Source organism: Meleagris gallopavo, chromosome 1 (genome assembly GCF_000146605.3).
Source record: "Meleagris gallopavo isolate NT-WF06-2002-E0010 breed Aviagen turkey brand Nicholas breeding stock chromosome 1, Turkey_5.1, whole genome shotgun sequence".
Classification (NCBI taxonomy): domain Eukaryota; kingdom Metazoa; phylum Chordata; class Aves; order Galliformes; family Phasianidae; genus Meleagris; species Meleagris gallopavo.
Window position 1 is genome coordinate 101026120 of NC_015011.2, and position 25378 is coordinate 101051497.

General features: G+C 36.8%; 1 long non-coding RNA gene across 1 annotated transcript; it reads left to right on the forward strand.

Moving 5' to 3' along the window:
• The first annotated feature begins 460 nt into the window (after positions 1-460).
• LOC109370092 lies at positions 461-18422 on the forward strand. The gene is made up of 4 exons (XR_002119893.1): positions 461-682; positions 9496-9638; positions 10421-10541; positions 17844-18422. It is a non-coding gene; the product is annotated as an uncharacterized LOC109370092 (long non-coding RNA).
• Positions 18423-25378: the final 6956 nt, after the last annotated feature.

Genomic DNA, 25378 nt, shown 5'->3' on the forward strand with positions numbered 1-25378 from the left:
AGCCTTTTTTGCTCTAGGCTATTCCTCTGGTTTTAGTGGCAAGGAGATTCTGAAAGCTGGTCTTATGGTAAAGAGGGAGGCAGAGAAGAGATATTTCATATCTCAGCCTCTTCTGTATCCTTGGTCACCAGGTCCTGCACCTCTTTCTTTCTGTGTATACAGTAACCCTTGTTGGTCTTCACTGCCCTTGACAGCATGTTTGCTGATGACCCCAAACAAAGAGGTGAAGTGGACAAAGCAGAAGGAAGGGAAGCCAACAAGAGAGACCCTGATAAACTTGAAAGGTGGGCCCTTGTGAACCTAGTGAGCTTCAACAAAGTAAAGTACAAGGTTTTGCTCTTGGGTCAAGGTAATCTCAGATATGTATACAAACTGGGAGAAGGAATTAGGGGCCCTGGCTAATGAAAAACTTTACATGAGCCAGCAGTGTGCACTTGCAGACTGGAAGGCATGAGTTACATCAGAAGATGGGTGGCCAGCAGGATGAGGGAGGTGATTGTCCCCCTCTATTCTGCCTTCATGTACGTTCCAGCTGAAGTACGTTGTCCAAATATGGGGTCCCCAACATAGGAAAGATGTGGAGCTTTTGGAGACAGTCCTGAGGAAGGCCAAAAAGATGATCAGAGGGCTGGAGAATCTTCATCCTTCTGGATTTGTTCAGCGTTGTCAGAAAAGTAAAATGGTGAGACAGCCTATTGATTTAATTGAGGGTGATTTAGCTACTTAGCATTATTAGATGTCATGAAAATTTGTAATTAATTTATTCAATTTTTAATGCATGTGTCAGACACAGTTTCTAGTCATTAAGCATATACAAAGAGAAATTCATGTTACCATTTAAGACTTCAAGAAAGTTGCAGTGCAGAGCAGCGCTAGAAAAAGACAGAAAAGAAATTATATCATTTAGAATATCTAAAATGAATAATGTGACTAAATTTTGAGACTACCATCGTAAGTGTTTTTTTAGTCTGAATTGTGCATTGCTTTATTTCAATCTAACTTTCATAGGTTTTTGGTTGAAATCAAATCATTGCCAAGCTTTTTTTTTTTTAAGACGCCATTATCTGGAAATGCATTATATAAACCTCAGTGTAAAGCTCCAGGTAAACACAGTTGTGTTAAATTTACATTTTCCATTCATTGTAAAAAATAACCTAACATTAAACTACAATCTATTATAAGATTCTGGAAAATAATTGGATCAAATAAAACTAGTCTTCTGACAGACCATATTTCCTTTAGCATATAATTAATTCAACTAATGCTAACAAACTTCAGCATAGTACAGAAGCATGCCATGGAAGAAAACCTCCTCTCTCACAGTTATCATATTAGAATTAAATTGTTAAAAACTACGACGTCAAGGAAAATTTAAGATTAATCCAGATGGATCTGCCAGATCTAAAACTGCATACTGTCCAGTAAAATAGGAATGTCTTCTAATCTAGATAATTTAGTTATATTTTTACAAGGAAGATCCATGGAGCTGTCTGTAAGTACAAAATAGATAACATTATATACATCTGATTTGGCCTTTATATTTAATTTTCTACTGATCTATGTGGCTTTTAAAATTATATGAGAAAGCAACTACGTATGTGTGTATGTATATATATGTGTGTGTGTGTATATATATATATATATATATATATATATAATAAAATAGAGGGAGCTATTTATAATCCCCTCAGTATTACAGCTTGATGATAATTTAATGATGAGTCAAACTGTCTCTAATGTAACTAGGAACCAAATGGCAGATGAACTGAATTTTAAGAACTGGAAAACTTGACGTATTTGAAAAGCACTACAAGGCCTGAACAGTGTGAATAATGTTTAGTTTGCAGCTGTTGTGAATCCATTTGGACTGGCAACATGTTTAGTACTAGTGTTACCACCCTCTTTCCTTCTGATCTAATTTCTTTAACATCTGATGGATATCATTATAATGGGCCCCTCAAGGCAGTTCTTTTTATACTTCATCAAGAAAAAGCAATCAAAATTTTCTCAGTGGGCCCTAGTTATGCATTACAACCTATCCTAGTGTTTTTGAGGTATTTTTGAAATTCAGAAATTCCCATCACATTTGCATCCTGGAGAGTTACACAAGGGGTTGGGTGTGATCTACTACAACTAAAAATTGTGACTGTAATACTTCAAGAAGATCTACTCCATCTCATGTCTAATGTTGCAGCAACACTCACTGGCTACTAATGATGACTCTATACTCTACAACATGTTCTATTTACTCAAGTCAGGGGAAGAAAAGAGCAAGCATGTATCCCACTGTTCTCTTCATCCACTGTCTGTAAGAAGCACAGCTAGGAGAACTGCAGTCTTCTCGTGCGTGTGGAGTCATCTCAGTGCTGACTCCTCAGAGAGAGCTGAAGAACCCTCTAGATGACACCCATATTGGCAGTTAGTGCTGTAACATGCCTTGGCATTCAGTTCCTCTAGGAATTCAAGGACGAGGCCAGAGGTTGTCACAGGCTATGAAAATCTGGCATGAGACGGAAATCTGTGTGCAATAAAGATTGCAGTTGGAAAAGGGTATCTGAATCTATAACTCTCAAAGGATGTACTGCATACCAGAAGATGTGAAAAAGAGGGAACACTTTCCATCCTTTAGCAAAGCAGACAATACTGGGGAGGCAGTTATGTCCTTCCTATCTACTAAAAGCTTTCTATTTGCTAAAATTATTGAAATGAATAAATTGCTTTGAAAAAAAATATAGTAATTCATATTCCCCCAAACACAGAAATGCTTGTATGTATACTTATATGCAGTGAACATCAAGTTTATCATATGTAATGAAAGAGTGGGGAAATCATACACATAATTCATAATCTGTTACTTGTACATTTCAGGGAAAATCATAGGGTTTTATCTCAATAGCTTAATTGGAAATATTTTACTAATCTCCATCTTCCTTTAGCTAAAATAGAACAATTGCAAATTTAATAGGCTAGAAGCCTCTAATTGAATAGACAGGAACACTGTTCTTGACGCTAACATGTCTTACAACTAATGATCTTACAATTCCTTTAAAAACACTTCTTTTGCCACCTCCAATTTTCAAATTATGCAAAAACTCCACTACCCTTATGGCATGGAGGAAGCCCTTGGCAATGGTCATGATACCACCAAGTCAGAAATACATTTGCCCTTCTACCTATAAAAGTTGGTCTCAAATTTTGATGCAGTTTAAACTTAGGAAATACCTGTTCTCAGGTAAGTTAGTAAAAACATTAATTTGTTTGACATGTTTTCTAAGTGTTTTTTCTGAATCACTTGTAATTGTCCAGCTACATGAGACATTGTAACACTAGAAATGCATAAAATTAGAGCATAAACAAGCATGTCTTCTGCTACAGATGTTGATCCTTAGCAGGAGGATTGGAAACTCAAGGGGCTAAGGAAGTACCTGCATTTACCTATGTTTCTTTTGTTGGAAGGAGGATACTGAGCAAAGGAAAAAAGTGGGGAGAGGAGATTGGAAGGTGAAAAAAACAAAGGAAGGAAAAATGAAACATAGTGATGCAACAGGCTTAGTGTTAACTAAATTCTGAATCTTTGACTTGCAATTCTAACATACTATTTGGATAAATGACAGTAATAATTTAAAAAGAAGGACTACATCTAAATAGTAGTGCTTGAATTTTAAAGTTAGGCTAATAAAGAACACTTTAAATATTTCTATACAAGTATGTAATTGAACATACGACGTGTGTTGTATTTCATATAGTGAATGAAGCAGAAGGTAAGCTAGTAAAATAGATAGAAATAGAAGAAGTAGTCTTTTACAGTGAGGGTGGTGAAGCACTGGAACAGGTTGCCTAGTGTTGTGGGTAATGTCCAGTCACTGGAGACTTTCAGGGTGAGGCCGAATCAGGCCTTGGGTAACATGATCTAGCTGAGGTTTCCCTGTTTGTTGCAGGGGAGTTGGACTAGATGGCCTTTAAAGATCCCTTCCAACACCAAGGATTCTATGACTCAATGAGTCCATGATTCTAAACTCAAACTTCTAAAAAGACCTTTATAGTAATTTCTATATGCAATATAAATATCAAAAGGTCTTGGAAAATGTTGACAGTTCCATATCAAAATTATTATATTTTGTTTATATTTTCCATATATTATTCCAAGGAAGAGAGGAAATAATATTTTTTATTAAAATTTAGCAAAAAATAACAGCTTTTTATGGATCTAAGAAAAATATACATACATTGACTTTTTTCAATTGGAGGAAAAGTCATTACATCAAGAATACTAAAAAATGTCTAAGGAAGGAAGATGTTAAAAAATATAGTATCTTAAACATAAAATAGTATGGGCTCATTAAAATATAGGCCCAAGTTAGTTATGCTACTTTCAAATGTGTGATATTTTTGTTCTGTGAGAGTATTCTGAAAAAGAAATCTTTAATGTTACTTTTTTACATAAAAATAAAAGTTTTAAAGTATACAGTGATTATACTGTGACGTTGTTATACAACAATCTAAATTATGTAACTTTTTTTTTTTTAATTTAAATTAGAACTAGAGGAGAAAGCTATGCAGAGCAAATTTCACCTTAAAGTATAAAATATCACTTATTTCATCTGTGAGATAAAGTCACTGTTGCTCACCCCCCAGTTTGCAGAAGTGCATCAGGGTTCTTCTGTCACGGCTCTTTCTTAATGAAATGACTTTAGCATCTCAATGGGCTGTGACATATGTTTCTTGTAATTCCCTCTGAATTTATGGAGAATATCTCAAGTAATTCTAATAATACTCTTCTTTCTCATAAATGTCCTTTTAAATGATTTTGACTATGATTCACCACATATGCTGAAAGACTGACCAAGGACTGCTGAATGAATTCCTCTTTCTTTACAGGAACAAAGATAAATACACAAGAATAGTTTCAAATACATGACCATCAAGGAAAAAAAAAAGATTTGCTCTTCAGAAGGAACTTTCTGGGACTTATTTTGATTCAGAATTCCTCTGAATTAAAGACTTTCTTTCAAAAACAAATTGATTATTGTGTAACTAAATTATGGCTTAATGAATTATTACTGGCCAGCTTTTACTGTAAGTAATAATCTTTTTTTTGTTTTTCTCTGAAAATAAGAGGAGATCTATTAGACTTTCTACTTATATAAAATGCTCCGTAGAGTCAAAAGCATCTTGATCTATCTAAAAATTACTAAGCATTGGTCTACTACTGGAAAGTCAATTATAAGCAGATAGTGCAGTTGTAATCATTACTTACAGCAGAGCTGCAATGTTGTTGGGACAATCTGATAAAAGTTTAACGTTTTATTCACTGCATCTTCAAATAAAAGAGGAAGAGACACATTTACTTTCATCCAAGTACAAGCTTCATCTGAAAATGATAATCTCATTATTTTTTTTTCATTCAGTATAACAATATATGCTTTTGGTACAGAGATTTGTTATGATTTTCACTGATATATCAAGAAGAAGAGATGAACATTTCAGGAAGCCCAAGTGTAGTGATTTTTTTAGCCAGTTCTATGGATAAACAACTATTATTTCTACTAAAAATACATAAATATTCTGGTGTTTTTTCCAAATAACTTATGTCATTTTTCAAACTACTCTTTCACTGAGACTATTTTGCTTTTAAAGTGTTTGTTTCTGCATTTCCATAATGTATTAAATATTTTGCTAAAACAAAGTGTTTCATTTTTCATATTCTTTTAACATGTCCATAATTTCCATGCCTAAGTTAGATGATTTCTTTCTGATGGAGATATTCAGAACATTAAAAACTAAGTCTAAAGATCTTCTCTAACATATTTGTTGATGAGTTCAAGTTCTAATGACTATCATTTGATATGGTATCATTTCAATAAGGTAATATTTTCGTACGTTGAAATTCATTAACTCATTAAAGCTAGGTGTTATTCATTCTCAACAAAAAAAAAAAAAAAAGAACACTAAACAACTTGGAATCTAAATAGGTCATCTAGAAAGACGTTACAAAATCTACATTATCATTATATGAATGGATCTGGAAACTTATCAGGACTGGAGTCCAAACTTATGAATTACATACCTAATTTCATTTACAGCCAGTAGTAACATTTTTTCTACATAGTGCAACTGATTCAGTTTTCCATTCCCCATATGCTTATCTTGTTAGAAAACTATACAAAAGCAAGTTGATCCTGGCAGTATGAGGGCTTTTATAGAAATTTAACAACTAAGTTGAGAAAGAACAGTCTTAGTGGATCCATTCTAGAACTAAAGAGAGTGAAATGGACAACTTGGACAAACTGTTAGTTAATTAAAAAATTACAGCAATTAGACTCAAAAATATAGAATATTATATGCATTTGTATTCAGGGTGTCAAGTTGTATTTTTGGTGAACTGTAATAAAACAGATATACATTTCCACATTACTAAAAGAAAGTTTTCAAGATTTTGGTGTTCAATTGTACTTCCAAAAGAAGGACAGAATCTGTGATCAGAGGTCTAACCTGAGCACACACTTCTCAGCAAATCAAAGACTATATTATTGTCCAGATTTATTTAATTTCTAAATCAGCACAGGTATTTTTAGGTAGGGATTAAACATTTACAATAAACAGAACCATACCAAAATAAACTTGGTGATCATGTCAGTCACAATGAAAATTAACTTTAAGAATTTTGATACAGATATAAGAAAACAAGAGAAATCTGTTTAGACCCAGACAGCCAGAGTGATGCACTATAACAAAACTATTGTAAATTTCTACCACCACAAAATCAAATTTACTTGGTGGCACAGAATTTTACATTTTAACTGCAACTTATGTGTTCTGGGAAACCAGACTGAACAAATGGAATACAATAAACAAGGACTTATTCACAGTGTAGATCACATTCAGGATCAAATCTGTACAGACTGAAGAAGAAGAGTGATGCAGACAGAGGACTTGACAAATCACATTCAAAGTCACAATAATAAGTCCTAGGAACAAGAGGCTTTTTATTTTAAGGGAAAGCTACAGCCAGAAACTTTAATTCTAAGCAGTGCCTTAAAATCAGATGCTTATAAAATTTCTATGTAAGTTTTGAGGCCTGATGTTTCATTCCAAACAATTGCAAGACATTTATGTGGTTTCAAAAAAGGCACTTATGGAAATTTTTGAGGGTGGCTGCTGAGGTTTTGTAAAATTGCTTGCATCAGTATGTTGTCCAAAACGTTAAATCACTGAAGTTCTATTAGAGATGATTCACATCTTCAGAGAAAACATACAGTGGGCCAAAGTCATGCTTGGTGCAACTCCAATGAACTTCATGAAGTTACATGAGGAATTGATTTTTGTTAATCTTGGATGAAATTATTTAGTTACATTAAATTTCAGCTCAAAAATAATAAATGATAATATTATGGTGTGGAACCTCAGGGACCACAGTCCTGATTTCCTTAAGGATATAATGAGCTCATCTGTATCCTTAGTTCACAGAAATTAAACAAACTGACTTCAAGCTATTCACTTGGAAATTAGTGGAACTCCTCTGTCAGTGACTAGTGACTCTGGAGATTGGTCCCCACTGTGGGAAGGTGATTTTAAACTTATCTTGTGCTTTTGGGAAGGAGAAGGCAGATAACACAGGAAAGCAATAGAACAGCTTTTGGGGAGGATTAGGTGCTAGGTGCTAGGATTATCTGCTGTAGGATAATCTAAGTGCCCACCACTAGCTTGAACAGTGTGTAGATAACACATGTTGCCCTGGTGCCAACAGGCTGCTAGGAAACTTCACCTTTTCACCAGAGCAAACATACTGAAAGTGAGTCACAAAAAGTAATTCATTTTTAGTGTTATGGAAAACACATTTCCCCTTGAGAAAATAAAGATTTTTCTCTTGCAGCCACATCTCTTGAAGATATCCATGTAACGGTCTGGGTCACTTAGAATCGCCAGTGTTGGACTGTATGACTGAACAGCCAGAAGATGCTCTTTACCAAAAAGTTACCCTGCTAAACACAGAAGTTAGCTCCATCCAAACACTGCATGTACAATAGGGGTCAGCATATAGAGAGCAGAGCCCAGGAAGATTTCTTTCTTATTCCTGTCAGGAGGCAATTATCCTATATCCAGACACATGAAGATTTTAAGTTCCCACAAGCATTTAGCTCCCCTTCCTAACCTCCAGCTTGTATTTACAGACATACAAGTAACACACTTAAACAAACTTTGAAAGATTATACATTGTTGTTTCTTTTCTATCTACTAAGCTGCCACAAGTGTTTAGTTCCCCCCCCCCCCCAAGCCCGCTTAATATTTGCAGACATTGAAGTAACACATTTGAAGGGAAAACCTTTAAAGGGTATGTTTTGTACTTTCTTTTCTATCTACTATGTGAATACTAACAGGACAAGATAAAATGACGGCTGTGATGCATCTGGTAGAAAATGGGTGATAATGAGGATAAGTATACTGCAGCTCTTAATATGCAGCTTTATCATATCATTGCAGGTCAAACCTGAAACATTTCCAGAAGTCCTTAGCATTTCAGATATCCTCCATGAATTGCCTTACTGGTTCAAGAACAGTGATTTATTTATTTATTTTAATCCTTGTATTTTCTCACCATTCATAAGCCCACCCAAGCAGTAAGCAATTCACACAGACAGGAAATATTCCATTGTGTGGGCCAGATAATTTGGAAGTGATTCATTTGTACCTGAGTTCAAAGCTTCTGGCTTAGACCTATGGTGCATTTTAGTCTCTACTCATTCTTGTCTCAGACTTCTGTGTTCAGTGCAAATAAGCTGCTGGAGTGAATCTTACAAAAGTTCAAGTGGCTTCAAACTTACTTGGATATAAAAGTCTCATATGGGATTTCTGAAAAAGAAACAAATTAAAAAACCACACATGTGAAAAGGCCACATTTGATTGCCAGCACTGAAAGGAAAATTTACTTTCCCCAAGGCTGTAAAGTGATTTGAAGTCCAGTGTCTTAACTTGCTCCACAACTATGTGTATATACAATTATGCCACTTTCCCAGCAATCTCTTTCCTAGTTTATTCAGTATTACATAGTGTGGCTACTCAATGCAGGTGGAGGAAATAGGATAAATGCAAACTTCACACTGCTTTTCTGCTTTGTTATTAATGTATGCAGTGAAGACAGCTGTGAAAAATCTTCATCTTGCCTGGATACAAGTAGGAAAAATCTTTCCCACTGATGAAAATATTTGAGATCACTCCTTCTCTACTCCTCTCTGGTCTTATTGAACACCATGTTCCAAAAAAGATCTACTGAAACTGAAATGTAACAGAAAGGTGAGAAAAGTACCCTTCAGTGCACGTTCAGTGACCCAGTGTTAGTAATATTATATGAAGTTGTCCATGCAACACTCCAACAAAGAAGCGAGGGCAAGATGTTCAAACCCAAGTCTATCTAGTTCATATCATATGTGTTATTTGGGATTAATAAACATACCATTTATTCAAAAATAATGTTGTTTATTCTTCAAAACCTTTCAGTAAAGGACCATTGAAGGAAGATGCAAACCTGGCAGTACTGAATACAGTGTATAGAATGAACTAGTAATTCCATATGGATCATTTAAGTTGCAAGAATTCACATGAAAGATCATCATCGGGTGGAAGATTAATATCAGCAAATGGTATGCTTTTGCAAGGGGCACCAGTCTTTATCTCTGCTCTCAGTTTCCAAAATTAGTTTGCAAAGCAATTTGAAAAGAGCTGAGATTAAGCTGCAATAGGAAGGAAAGCCAGTGATTAGATCACAGAGACAGTACTTCAAGCCCTTCTTGGCTGGTCACTCAGCCAAGCAAAATTCCCAAGGAAGGACAGCTGAAAGCAGCGGAAGCTTTGGGCTCATGACAAAAGACATCATCATTTCAAGTGTCATGCAAACTCTGACAGGCAGAAACACATCCTCTTTACAGTGTTAATATAGGATCACCAGAGAGGAATGAATGGAAGGAGTCTCTTTATGGAGAGTCATATGCTCAAGAAAATGAGATGTCTTCCTAAAGATTTGTAGACATAGGCAAAATAACTGTATAAATAATCAAAATTTTGCTCTTGTGCTACAACAAACAAAAATCATATTGGCATTATTATTTGAACTACTATAACAACAGTAGAGTTCCAGTTCGGGTGGGGTACCTTGTACTAGGCCCAGACAATTGCTAAGAGAATGTCACTGTCTCAAAATATGATTCAAGGACATAAAACAGATAAGCAGTGAATAAGCAGAAGTAGATGAAGTGGTTTAACCAGCTTCATACACCCAAACAGTTCTGGGTCAGAAAAAATAATTAATCTTGAGCCTAGGTGTAATACAAATGCACTCTACCATATTGTCTTTCCTTTTTGTACTGAGAGATGAATAGGAGAATGCTGGCTCAAGACTGAACACTTTAATTTTTCTGCATTTCAGGAAGAGATGTATGATGAAAAAAATTAAGTAATCAAAACTAAACAGAAGCCTCTATAGCACTGGTGATAGTGGAAAGAAAAAACTGACATGTCAGAGGAGTCAGATGAGTATGAATGAACAGGTAAGAGTGAATAGTAAGCAATATTTCTTTCTCAAATATTTCCTTCAAAGAACTACAGAGTCATGGAGATATGTACCAAGTTTCTGCTTTATCAGTCAACTTTTTACGTGCTCTCCATAAGTAAATATAAACTCTAGGTTTCTGTGATACGGTGTCTAAAAGGGAAATCCTAATACTGATGGGCATTCTTTCATGTATTTTTTTAAAGAAGTAGCAGACCTCCAGAGTTGTCATTTAGAACTGGTCCACAGAATGATTCCAGAAATCTCTCAATAGCTGAAAACACAAGGAATATATGAATTTAAGCAGAAGGGAAGCATTGTCTCAAGGTCACAAAGCCAAAAACAGATGGAGCCAGAGTTGGGTATTGTGGCTTCAGCCCTTGGACAACACCACCTCCAGACTGAGGATTTAAAGCACCAGAAAAGAGGTTGCACATTCCCATTGCACAGCTGTCAGTGATTAAGAGTAGTAAGCTCAGAGGAGACTCAAAGTTTCATTTCCAGGAGCTGGTATTGCAAAGTTTCTCCATGATGAACTTTTTCAGTCTTTGACATGTGCAACAGTTTGAAGCCACAGTCTGCCCACAGAATATGGGTCTAAATGCAAGTTACTCAAATCTCCAAAAAAGTTCAGTGTTTTACTCACAGATGTTGCGGAAAAGTTGTTTCATCAGTTAAGTGTTTAAGCCAAATAAAAAATTTCCATTTGGCTAAACTTTGACAAATATTATCAAGGGATTTCAAGTGTTCTCCTTTAATATGTTATCTCCAGCTGCTACCTGATAATTATAATTTTCATTTCCAGATTTGAAAAATATTTCCTAGGTGAAGTATCTAATTCTTTAAGCTCCAGTCTGGGGAGAAAAAAAGCAAAAACAACAGAGTTAAAACATCTTAAAAGCATTTTTTATCAACTATCACAGAATATTCATTTTAGTTCCAATTTTTTGTAGCTAGTAATGCAAATATGAACCTCCTGTTTGCTTACGTGAAAGTCTGATGAGAAGTCATGTTTTCACTATTTCAGAGAAAGACTAGTCAACCATGTTGTAGAAGGAAATCCACTGAGTCATTTGGCTGTTGTGTGGTAAAAAACAAGCTGATATTTAAGAACACCTTGTATTGACCTCATTTTCCATCCAAAGTACATGAGAACTGGCAAGACTATATTGAAGTTACTACACCGTAGGTTAAAATCAGTTCATTCCAAAATAACCATTTCCTTCCTCTCCTCTAAGAAGCTATCCATTTATTTATTTTTTTTAATCTTTTACAGACTAAGGACGTTGAATTTACTGTAAAAAATCTACTTCAGTCATTCCTTTTTGCACTCATTTCCTTCCAGTTCATTTTTTATGGGGAAGAAATTTACAAGTACAAATGCTTTTTAAAGCAGGCTCTTCTGATTATGAATGTGTTTGTGACTAATGTACTTGTCTGAAACTCAGGTTTTTATTCAGTTCTCAACTCTTCAACTTTTGTAGAGGAGCATACCTCCTCTACAAAACTGTCCAATTCACAGAGTCCAATTCTGAGTTTTTTGTCTGAAAAATGTAGCTAATCTTCATTTTTTTTTGAATTTTGTTTGGAGACCTCACTCATATTTGTAGAAATCACCCACCTAGACAAACAGCAGTATTCCTAGTCCCATCACTATGCATAATGCACCTACTATCAGTATTTTTTATGTTGTTTTTTAATAAATTCTTCTCAAATTCCTTTACACTTGTGCTGATTGTGGACATCCCAGGTAATAAAGGAAATGAAGTGCTTGATTTATGACTTTAATCAGATAGACCAGGTAGCAGTATGATGAGAATCAGATTTCTTCTGGCAAATATTTGAAATAGCAGTGAAAAAAATGCAGCCATTTGTTAAACAGATGAAAAACAAGAAAACAAATGAAAAGCAAATAAGAGAAAGATACGTTATGATCAGTATTACCTCAGCAAAATTATTCTTATCTTTAGCAGTAGATGAGCTTTATCTTCTTGCTGAAGATCTCAGGGCCGAGCTCCCACTCTGTAATTAGTAATTTTGCTACAGACTAGGAAATATAATCCCAGTAAACAAAACCCTCTGCACTCTTAAAAAGTTTCTCTGTTCTTTTGAAAGCACATAAGTGATTTGAGATTGAGTTTTTACTCAATGGCAGCCATTCAGTTTCACTTACAGATTCAAGGATTCTTACTGTGATCTCAAAAATGAGAATCATATCATAAGAATTAAAATTTAGGGCTAGTAGCAGCCAAAAGCTAGGAGATTAAATCAGTTTTATAATTTATGTTCCAGTGGTGGGATGTTATGCATAGGTAGTGCCAAATGTGACACTTAACAGGGATTTTACAAGCAAGGTTCCTGTGAGTGTCAGATTTTGCTGTCCAAATGAGGTCTCCTGATACATATTCATTTAAGTACAGTACCTGTTTTCATATTTGAAACTTTTCTTTGAAAAAACCTCATCACTTCTCATTTAATTTTATGTATGAACACCTAAATTTGTTTGCATTCATAACTCTGTTTGTCCTTCTTGTTTCAGCGTTGCACACTCATAGCCTATCTCCCATCTGTTTAAGCAAGCTGCACGTTTTGGTTGGGCACACCTGCAGGTTAATGGCTGTCTAGAGTCAGCCTTTAGACTGATTGGAATTTCATTTAAGACAACAATCTGAGTGCTCTCACCTTCTCCTGCCTCCAAAACACACGTACTGAACTTGAAAAAATAGCTATAAATGTGCTGAAAGGAAATTGTAGAATGCATTTTTGCCCGGCTCCCACCTCCTCAATGCCTCACTCCACAGCTCTATGGTAAATACCAGCAAGGCAATCTGGGAAATTCCTATGAAAATGCTAACACGTGAATCCCACACCAGTCAAGGACACTGGGAATCGTACTGCCATGTGAAAATTCCCAGCGCTCCATTTTGTTACAAAAATTATTGTAAAGGTCACTTTGTAATGCAGCATATCCTTGAGATTTGGAAACATGGAGACATGCTGTACTGAAAATACTTGGTGCCTTTTTTTTTGTGTATTAAAGGACTGAGGTAGGGCAAGGGTCATACAATGTTTGTCACTAAGTCTGCAGAATATCCAGTCATTTCCAATTACTTCACCTGGCCTAGCATTTCTTTATTTCTGCTGAATAATACTGTAATACACAACAAACTATGCTCAAAACATTTGCAAGTATCAGATGAATAATCTTCACTGCAAGTAGAAAGTTTTCTAAAATTCACAAATTTTAATTGGGAATCCATAGTTCACTTTTTGGTTTAAGCTGACAGTGATACAATAGTAAAATACCCTCCTTTTTAAGAGGTTCTTCACATGTTTTTGATTGAAGTATTTCAATTATTGCAAAGTTTCAATGGTGGACTACAAATCCTTTTTTTCCCAAAGATATGGGAAATACACTTAGAACACTACAGCATGTGCTGTTCTGTCTTGCTTTTCTGTACAAAATACCAGATTAACTGCCTTTCCCAATACTTTCTAGTATTTCTGAATAGCTTACCTATTAAAAACATAAAATTAAGGTAACATTTTTATCATAAGCTTTTTTTGCTCATTTAAAAATTAGCCACATATGGAAATTCAGAGTAGAGCTAATTTTAAAATAGGAGTGGAGAGAACAAGGATAAAATGGAACACATTTTATGTATAAAGACACTTTATCACCATAGAATCTCAAAATAGTTTAGGTTGAAAGGAGGGGCCTCAAAGCCACTCACCTCAACCCCTGCTGTGGGTAGGACTGCTCCCACCCACCAGCTCAGTCTGCCCATGGCCGCATCCAACCTGCCCCAGGGATGGGGCACCACAGCTTCTCTGGGCAACTGTGTTAGCATCTCACTGTTCTCCGAGTAAATAGTTTTCTACTAAATTATAACTAAATTATCTCACCTTCTTTAGTTTAAAACCATTCCCACTTGTCCTAACACTATTACACTGTACAAAAAATCAGCCTCCCATCCTTTTTTATAAGCTCCCCTCTAGTACTGGGAGGCTGCAAGGTCTCCATGAAGCCTTCTCTTCTCTGTGCTAAACAATCCCAGCTCCATCAGTCTTTCTCATAAGAGGAGGTTCAGGCCTGTGATCTCTGTGTTTTCCTCCGAATCTGCTCCAACAGCTCCACATCTTTCTTGTGCCAGGGGCCCAAGGCCTGCATGCAGTACTCCAGTTGGGACTTCATCAGAAGTCCCATTTTACAGATTTTATGGATTATTTTTACTGAAACACTGCTAATATGATGATAAAAATAATTAACCAAGACACTGATATTTTCTCATGTAAATCTTAGCACACATTGGAAAAAAATGTTTAAAGATGACACATGCAGACAAGAAAATGAAAGTGGTAATCTTTCGGGTGTGAGAGGAGGTGCAGAGGATGAAGGTAGATTTTTTAAGTTGTTTATTGTAACTTATTTCACTCTTTATCTTGGAAAACAAAAAAAAAATTACTTGGCTTCAGTATTTAGACTGGTATCATTTGAAGTCTCATTTTTAGCATTTTAAAGCAAAGACCAACAGGAAAAAATAAAATAATTTAAAAAAAGTATGAATACAAAAGCTCTGTAGCACTTTTTCCAGGAAACATTTCATGTGTATTAACTCCACAGACAAAACCAGAGGGAGTAGGTAAAGAAACTTGGAGGAAGCGTTCCTGGCAGCAGACAAGAACACTAGAGAGTCTACATGCTGTCATTTTTAGGCTCATTGGTTAGGGGCTCTTTGTTTTTACAGAAAGTTTACAGCTGGCTGTGACACTGAAGAAAAGCTAACAGAGAGAATAAGAAACACATCTTTTATGATTGTTGTTCAGAAAAATGGAATACTGATTCCAAGAATAAACAACATGATTTTCTGCTCTACTTATGTCTTCAATTCAGTTGTAAAGATCAACAAAAAAGTAGGGAGAACATCACAGCCCACTCCAGCACATATACTCACCAACTTCTCTGATTTCAGATCTCTGAAGGTGACTGCATTAATATTTTACAAAAAGGCCTTCATATCAGCCTGGTACAGACTGCTTATTACTGTTGACTCCAACAGACACTGTCTGTCACATAGGTATAGCAGAACATTTAGTTTATATAAACATTGGCAGTGTTGGGGAAATGTCTTGGAGAAAGCTGCGTATGTGACTGCGAAGTCTAAGGGTGCAAAGGATGGGAATAAAACTGAGGAAATTATTTTCCTTGGAAAGGCAGAGACTAGCTTTGTGACATTTTCTTCTCCCACTCAGTGCTCTCAGTTAAGCTTCCCTCGCCCCTGCATTTCACCAAATTCTCTTTCTCCACAAATATCTTTTTCTACTGTAATGGATTGAGTGTAAGAAAACAACTGGGAATGGAGGGGGAGGAGTCTTCATGGAAAATACCTTCTAATAAGGATTAAAAAAATATTTAGACAAAAAAATTCTTTCTTGGTAAAGCATAGGACAGCACTGAGAGTATGAGGATTTTCTTTAGAGACTAGATGGACTAGAGCATGAGGATCTACCACCAAGTAAATCCATAAAAGAAGGAATATAAAACCTAGTTTTCCTGCTCATGCAAGTTTGGTGGCTTGTAGACAAGAATGTGTGAAGTTCAGACAAAAATTTTCCCTTATTTAGAAGACAGGTGAACACTCCAGCATCCACAAGTCCATAGGATATTTCACTTCTCACTATTCTTTACTGTCTTTCTGTTTTCAAGAAGCTTCTAGAAATTGACTGTCTATGTGAACATCATATGTCTAACAAATTTGGTTTAAAACAGCATGTTGGCTCAGGCGGAGGCAACAAATGCTCAAAGAATCCTTTTTCTCACAAGTAACCAGATCAATGATGTGCTTCTGAAAACTCATTTTTCCTTCAGAAACAAATTCAGTGGCTTTTGTTTGTTTGCTTGGTTTTGGTTTTTTTTTTTTTCCTTAACTGGTTCTAATAAGTTCCTCACCACAGTCTGTTCACGTAGAATAGCCTTCTTTGTATCTTAACTAAATATTAGTATTTTTTCACTCAAGTTGAACAGTGACTAGGGAGTTTCAAAATTAACTAACCTGACTGAGGATCTCTTTTATGAAAATGTTAGCTTAATTGTGAAATAATTTTGTATATTTCACTAGATGCTGACACTATCTGCTGTCAACAAGTGTTAAGATGTAGAAAGTTTTATCTAGTTCCAGGCTGTTGGCATAAAATTTGAGTGATTTCCTCAAAACACGTGGTGATCTCAAGCCTCCTTTTCAAATTGGTCCAGGAAGGTTGTATCTTATCCAACTTTCTTGAAGATGCAAATTCATCTGACAGTGGAGAGGGCTTGTTATAGGTTATGGGGGAATAAGAAGGTGAAAAGATGTTTACCATAATAAGTAAAGCTTATAAATAATTGCCAACAAGCCCTCTATGATAAGGTGTAGAAAATCGCATACTCATTTAAAAAAATAAGTTCTGAAGAAACCAGTAGTTTGCAGTAGTCTGAAGATTATTGCAAATTATCATGGGTGATCTGAATTGACCCTTAGCCCTCTGAAAAAGTTTAGATTGAAACATGAGTACCAGAGTCCATGTTCACATAATTTTTCTCCCTTCAGTTCTCAAAGACGGAAGGAAATGTTCCCATCATCTTAGAAGCAAAAGATTTCCAATACTCAATTTATACTGAAGTACATAAAAATATTTCTGAAAACAATGCAAAAACAAACAAGCAAACAAAACAAAACTAAAAACCTTCACATATCAAATAATTGAACAGAAATAGATACTACAAATCAGTAATTTAAAAGCTTTCTTGTAGTCCTGTTTTTTCTAATTATAAAAAAGAATAAAAATGTTATTACCTTAGATTAAAAAAAAAGATGATATGACATTAATATTTAATGTCCTTAGTATAGTCAGAAGCAAGTATTTGGATTTCTGTCCATAAAAAGCACAGAAACGGATCTTAAAGCTAGCTTGGAGCTAAAAGGAGACTAATATGGGTCTGCATATCCACACATCTCTAATGAGACTTTTTTACTGCTCAGTAAATCTTTGCACAGTACTGCAATTGCAGTATGACTCAAATAGCATTAATCAAGTGTTATGGTAACCTTGTTTTATAGTACAAACACATTCAGACATTTATAATGCTATACTTCATTTCTTACCAAGATTCTTTTAATAGGTAGGATTTTAGGATGTCCTTTGCATTTTGCTTTCCTTATAAAAATGTCAAATCTCAAAGTGTACCTACATACCCAGAATTCTTCACTGTATTTTTGCCTGTGTGCCAGTAGCTTACATCATTTTTGCTTTGTTTGAACAGCTGCTGTTCACCCAGCCTCAGGAGTTCAGAGGTACAATCAAGGCCAAGACCTCACTCTTCATAAAGAAGAAATACAGAGCGCAAGGAAATAGGATGTATCGCCAAATATCCGTGTCACTTCCCCTGAGGAATAAGTCTGTTATGTTAAAAGTTCCCTACTGCTTTGGTAATGCAGACTTCATCAAATACCTCAGAACTCCAGTGTGTTATCATTAAGTTGGGATTTTCAGTGACTCGTGGATGCATCTATTCTTTATTTTCTACACCACAATTCTGTCTGCATTACAAATTACAGAAGGCCATCACGTCTTCTATCTCACGTTTCAGCTTTTCCTGTGAATACAAAGAAGTTTCAGAAGCTCTTTTCCAAGGAGATTATAAGGTTGAAAATGGATTTTAGGATCGCCAGTGATGAGGGAGAAGTGAAAGCTAGTCTGCTTCACAAGGAGATCAAGCCAAGGGGGACCACACACAAGTCCCCAGTGTGGTAGCAGCAGGCAGCTCTCTAAGTCCAGAGCAAGGAGATGGCTGGGTACAAGTTGGGACACAGAACAGAAGGCAAGATAGGTACAAAGGCAACCTAACAGACAAAGCCAGGAGTTAGCTACTTACAGAGCATAGTCTGATAGGACTAGGTGACCTCAGCTTATTGGTGAATTCCTAAGAGAATGAAATCAGGGAAAACTGGCAAGAGGCCTGTGCAGATGAGCAAGGAACTCATGGATAAACTGAAAGAAAAGAAGAAGGTCCATGAAATGTGGAAAATGGGTCTGTTCACCTGGGAATAATAAAGGATTGTTTTCAGGGGCTGTAGGGATGCAATGAAGAGGGTTAAGGTCCTCTTGGATTTAAACCTTGCAGAGGAGGTAAAGGATAACAAGAAAGGTTTTTTTTTTTTTTTTTTTTAAGTTTATCAACAGTAGAGGGAGACTATGGAAAATGTGAATCCTGTACTAAATGAGGTCAGTGCCTTGGTAATGGGACACTGAGAAGGCAGAGATTCTGAATGCCACCTTTGCTTCAGTCTTTGGTACAAAGACTACCTTTCAGGAATCTGAGATCCTGGAAGTAAGAGTGAGAGGGTGGGAAAAGGAAGACTTTCTATTGGTTGAGGTGGATCTGATCAGAGAGCATGTAACCAAAAACGCAGACAAATCCATGGGTCCATGTGTACTGAGAGAACTGGAAGAGGTGATTGCTGAATCGCTCTTTATCATCATGAGTGGATGATAAGGTGGACTGAGAACTGGTGAACTAGCAGAGCTCAGACAATGATCATCAGTGATGCAGATTCTGATTGGAGGCCTGTAACTAGCAGTGTTCCCCAAGGGGTTGGTGCTGGGTCCGATCTTGTTCAACATCCCCATCAACACCTTGGATAAAGGGATAGAGTACACTTTCAGCAAGTTTGCTGATGATAAAAAGCTGGGTGGACTGGCTGATACATCTGAAGGCTGTGCTACCATTCAGCAAGACCTGGACAGACTGGAGAGTTGGGCGAAAAGAAGCCTGATGAGGCTTAGCAAGAGCAAGTGTAGAGTCTTGAACCTAGGGAGGAATAACGACGTGTATCAGTAAAGGTTAGGGGATGACCTGCTAGACAAAAGCTTTGCAGAGAGAAGGATTAAGTGTCCTGGTGGGAAATAGGTTGGCCATGAGCCAGCAGTGTGCCCTTGTGGCCAAGAAAGCCAATGGTGTCCTGGAGTACATTAAATAGACTATGGCCAGCAGGTGGAAGGAGGTGATTATCCCCCTCTATTCTGCCTGGTAATGCCACATTTAGATTACTGTGTCCAGTTCCAGGCTCCTCAGTTCAAAAAAAGACAGGGACCTCCTGGAAGGAGCCCAGTGGAGGGTCACAAGATGATTAAAAGCCTGGAGCATCACTCCTATGATGCAATCTGAGTAACCTGAGTCTGTCTAACCTGGAGAAGACTGAGAGGGATCTGATAAATGTTTATAAATATTGAAAGGGAGGTGGGAGACAAATGGATAAGGCCAGGCTCTTCTCGGTGGTGTGTAGTGATAGGACAAGGAGTAATGGCCTAAATTTGTACACAAGAAGTTTTGTACTAACGTGTAGAAGAATTTCTTTATGATAAGGGTGGTGAAGCACTGGAACAGGTTATCCAGAGAGGCCCTGTATTCTTCTTCTGTGGAGATACTCCAAATCCAGTTGGACATCTACCTGTGCTACCTATTGTAGAGTACCTGCTTTAGCAGGGAAGTTGGACTCAATGATCTCCTGAGGTCCCTTCCAATCCTTGTGATTCTATAATTCTGTGATTCTGTGATATGTAGAGCTCCTGGGCCACGTGCAGAAGAAGCCAGAGTAGGGATCCCAGCTCAGGCCATACAGATCAATTAAAACACATGATGGCCCTCTAAGTTTTGCCAGTCACCAGTACAAACATTTTCTGTTTCCATGCCTGCTCTTCTATTTCTTCCATCCCTGCAAGTTCTTTGAGAAAAGCACCAGGTAGCGTCAAGAGATAATTTTGACTGAACAAGTCTTCAGTATTCTTTTCTTTGGGTTTTTCTGTCTAGACAGCCATGTTGTTGATCATCACGTTTATTTTCTGTTTGATTTATAAAGGTTTTATGAAATAAAAAGCAACTACCCTGTTTTCATTGCAATCATTCTCGAGTCTGCTTCTCATTGTGATAAAAAAAGATCAAGACTAAAATACTCATTAAGAAAAGGAAACTAGTGTAACTTTCCTTAGCTACTAGTATAACATATGTGAATAGAGGGATTCCAGTATTCAAATACTCAAATATCTCTCCTTCCTTCAGAAGCCCAGACGAACCATCTGCAATACTGCAGGAAATCATCAGGCTTGCTGTTTAAAAATACAGAATGACTGTAAGTAGAGAATCACAGCTTAAGGAGGAATTAGATGTAATTAATGTGGTTATTTTGAACCATACCTGAACAAAGAAGGGGTTTGAGCCTTGTGATATTAGCACTAAAACAAGCAGTGAATTTATCAGCAGCAATTCCAAATCCAATACCTCAGTATACTCTCTATTTTTGACTATACAAACCTGTTTTGGTGAAAGTCCGGGGGGGCATTAGCAGGCAGATGTTTGTGAATCTCTTTAAGTGAGAGTCCTTAAGAGAGCTCTGACAAACAAGCATTGACTGGTAAATGACTGTACACAGTCACTTAGCTATAAACAGTTGACTAAGTCTGGGCCTAGCTGCAACTAGATTTCTCTCTGAGGAGGAGTTTAGAAAGCAAGGGTGTCCTTTCTGAACCCTGTGATCCCATCCATGCGTCAAGACATATGTTTAGCATAACAAATATTTTCTGCAAAATTTTCCTGGAAATGTGCTAGTTTAGGCATCATTTTTCTAAAAGGCCTCAAAGATCCTGAAGTTAATTTCTGCTTGATACATAGAATAACGGAATCATTGAATCATAGAATGGCCTGGGTTGAAAAGGACCACAATGATCATTTAGTTCAACCCCCCTGTGATGTGCAGACCAGGCTGCCCAGAGCCACATCCAGCCTGACCTTGAACACTGCCAGGGATGGTGCATCCACAACCTCCTTGGCTGGTTGAACTAGTACAATAAGGACTCGAAGATAAACAATGGTTCTACTGGTAGGCATATTTTTTTTCTCTGCATATCAGGTTTTTTGGGTGTAACACATCCAGGCTCTGGTGCCACTTGAAATGCCAGGAGCTGATGTAAAACAGAATCCTCCTCCACCATTCAGTTTCAAACCACACCTAGTTTACCACAGAGGAGATCTATACCTGCATTCACAGCCACCTGACTTTCACATTATACTTACTCCAGGTGGTTTCTTGTTTGGCTGAATCGGACTGTATGTATATCTGACTGAATGTTCACCTATGGCTGGCATGTATTGGATGCCTTTTCAGTTTAATTTTATCTCAAAGACATCCTTCTCAAGTACTTGATACTACTCTGTGATCCAAACAAAGAGCAGTACATGAAGTTAAAGATTCTCTTTAAAAACACAATTCAACTTTGAAATAAGAGTAATGTAGTTGGTTGCAGGAAAAGGCCTAATACAGAGTGAAGCAGGACAAAATTCCCTTGGGAGCAGGGATTCTGGTGCTTGTGGCAGAGCATTGAGCACATAGACATGAATATTACTTTGAATATTTTTGTCTTCCTGTTATCCCACCAGTTGTCGTAACATCACATTCTTAATTACCTATTTAAATTATGAATAGTGACAGGAATTGTATACACCACTCCATTTTTTTAACTTTCTTTATTGAATAAAATAAAATGCAATAATAGAAGTTTAAACAACAACAACAACAACAACAAAACACATCCTCCTTCTACTCTTAAGCATTTAAATGCGATCTTGAGAACGAAGCTTGCAAATCTTAGTTGAAGTGAAGGAAGTTGGGGTGGTGTTGTAAGGATTGAATTAAAATAAAAAATAAGGTACAGATGAAGTATGCAATTCATTTTCAGCTCATAAATCCTGATTTTTCAAGTGAAAAGGGTACACAGAGGATGTATAAAAATTTAGTGGCTACAGTCCTGCTAGTCTCAAAAACACATATTGACATAAGAACACACACTTCTTTGGAAAAAAAATGTAAAGCCATTAAATTGTAAGATGTTAGTAAATCAGCTTTCGTTAGACTCAATTCCCATTGTGCACCTGCATACGTATTTCACTATGTTCCGAACCTTCTTTACTACGTGACTCAGTAAATCAAGCTATGATTTACTGAAGCAAGAAACTTTGAGCATGGAGTGAGTCATGATATCTATTTGAATTTCATTGACCCCTGGTGGGAATGAGAGAAAAGGTGGCACTGCCCATTTCTGTGGATGTAATGTTTTCTTGTCTAATGCCAAGACACTTTGTTTTTACTGGGACGGCTTCTGAGCTGGAAACATAAATAACAAAGCTAGTATTCCTGTTGGCTGCCTTCCTCAAATAAGTGAAGGTTGTAGGGAAAGGAAAGCAATTTAATTCAAACTTGGCAGTAACCAAGCAACCAAGAATAAACAATAGACTTAGGGCCAAGTTAAAATGAAAAAGGATGTGTCATGTTCTTTTAAACTCTGTATTGATTACACAGTGTACATGCATACATATGTTTTCTATGTTTGTATGTATAAAATCCAGAAAAATTTATATTGCTTTATATATGACTGCTTCATGCATGCTTTTTAACATCATAGGTGATGAATTCAATGGAGGAATAGAGCTAAAGAGAGGCTCTTTGCTTTGCTTTTGTTCTGTTTTGAATGTGACAAATGTAACAATCAAGGTGGCTGAATCCCACATCATAGTTCTTACTAACTGTACATAAATGCACAAAGGTGAGCTACACATGTGCATTCAGCTGTTCCACTGAGATCTGCTAGCCTTGTCAACAAAATAGAGGTGAATCTTTAAAGCCTCCAAAATCATTCAATGGGAATGACTTATATCATTATGATTTTTCTATTCTGTTCCTTGCTGGTAAGGAAAGCAGCAAAGTTATGAGTAATGTATTAAGAAATGAAATGAGTTTATTTTCCTTCAAGGCAATTAACAAAACAAATATGTTAATATTCCTGTATAAAAAAATAATTTCATCGCTGCTGACTCAGATGCATCGTGATATCTTGATACTATGTAGATTTTTCAGTTAGCCCTTAGAGTAGCAAAGCAGATTACTTTTTGCTAACATAGTCCATAATACTATTTCTGGTCCCCTGATTATCTAGAGATTGAACTAAATGATCTTCAGAACTTTTGAAATTCTTGGCTCTCTGATGTTGAAATACTGAAGTAGTATCAGAGAAATAATTATACAAGATCTGCCAGTGTCTGAAGTGCTTTTACTCTTCTGCTTAAAACACCTGAGTGTATTTGAGCACATTGAAGCCTTTGCTTGTGTCATGCTTCTGTAATAGTTTGATAGCTGATACTGAAAACTTATGAGGATGAATTACTTCTCTTTAGACACCTAATTACCAAAATGGCACTGCATTTAGTACTGCGACACATGTCCCTGTGCCAAACTTCTACTCACTTGACAAATGTGCTTTCACAATTTTAACAAGAATGTGGAATTCCTCAAAGCTGTTATTGAGCTGATATCAGCAGTTAACATAGATAAGGTGACAACTACCCCTCCTCTGCTTTGGAAGCACCCAGTCTGACAGGATGAGAACTCAGGTTAGTTGCTAAGTATTCCCCTGTGTGTTGCAGAACCAATTTACGACACACTTTTCACTTGGCATAGTTCTTCACATTTCTTCCATATTTCTTTCTCAGGAGAAGGCCCTGTTGTAATCTATGGTAGTATAAAACAACATTTCAGTTAGCTGAATCTCTAGTACTTTTTAGCCCAAGAAAGACATGCAGCAAGAGGAAGCAGAAGAAAAGAGAATCAATAACATCCTTGGCACACAGCAATTTTCACTATTCAGTTATCACAGGACAATATGTAACATTTTTTCTTATTCTAGGAAAGTAAAAAAGAAACTATCAGTCACATTTTAAATACTACTGTTTATAAAAAGCTGTTTTGTTTATCCATTTCTTTCAGTAAATTATAGCTGCTTTTAAGCATACACAATTCATTTTTGTATGTCAAAAAGACCTCACTCAGTCCCTTCAAAATAATTTCTCACTTGTTTCTCGTGTTCATTGTGGTGCCCATTCAGACCTCCAAGTTCTTCTCTCCTCACAGAGCCAGCCAGTCAGTTTTGGGTCTGTATCAGAACATGTACTTATTCTTACCCAGGAGCAGGACTTTGCACTTCACTTTCTTGAACTGAAATTGCTGTAAGATTGATTTCTCCAGCTGTTTAATGCATCTCTCAATACCGAAACAACAATCCATGCCCTTTCAGTTTTGGGTCATATGCAAGTATCATTGTCCAGGTAGTTAAAGAAGGCATTAAGCAATATTGGACCTAGTGTCAACTTCAGTGGTTTACAATGAAAAGTCTCCAGCTCAACATTAGCTGTCGCTGATGGCAACTCTTTGAGAATGGCTGTTCAATTGGTTTGTTGCCTACTTCGCAGTCCACTTATCTAACCCACACTTCCTCAGTTTGTCAGTGAGGATGTTATCAGAGAGGATGTTGAAAGCCTTACAAAGGTCATGATAAACAATAGCTACTGCTCTCATCTACCAAACTAGACATCTCATTTTAGTGGGCTATCAACTTAATGAGGCATGATTTCCTCTGCAAAATCCATACTGAATCACAGAATCACAGAATCACAGAGATCATCGAGACCAACCCCCCTGCCAAAGCAGGTTCCCTACACCAGGTCGCACAGGTAGGCGTCCAGGCGAGACTTGAATATCTCCAGAGAAGGAGACTCCACAACCTCCCTGGGCAGCCTGTTCCAGTGCTTTGTCACCCTCACCATAAAGAAGTTCTTATGCACATTCGTGCAAAACTTCCTATGCTGCAGCTGATGTCCGTTTCCCCTCGTCCTGTCTCCACGTACCACTGAAAAGAGACTGGCCTCACCGCTATGGCCACCACACCTCAGATATTTATAAACCTGGATCAGGT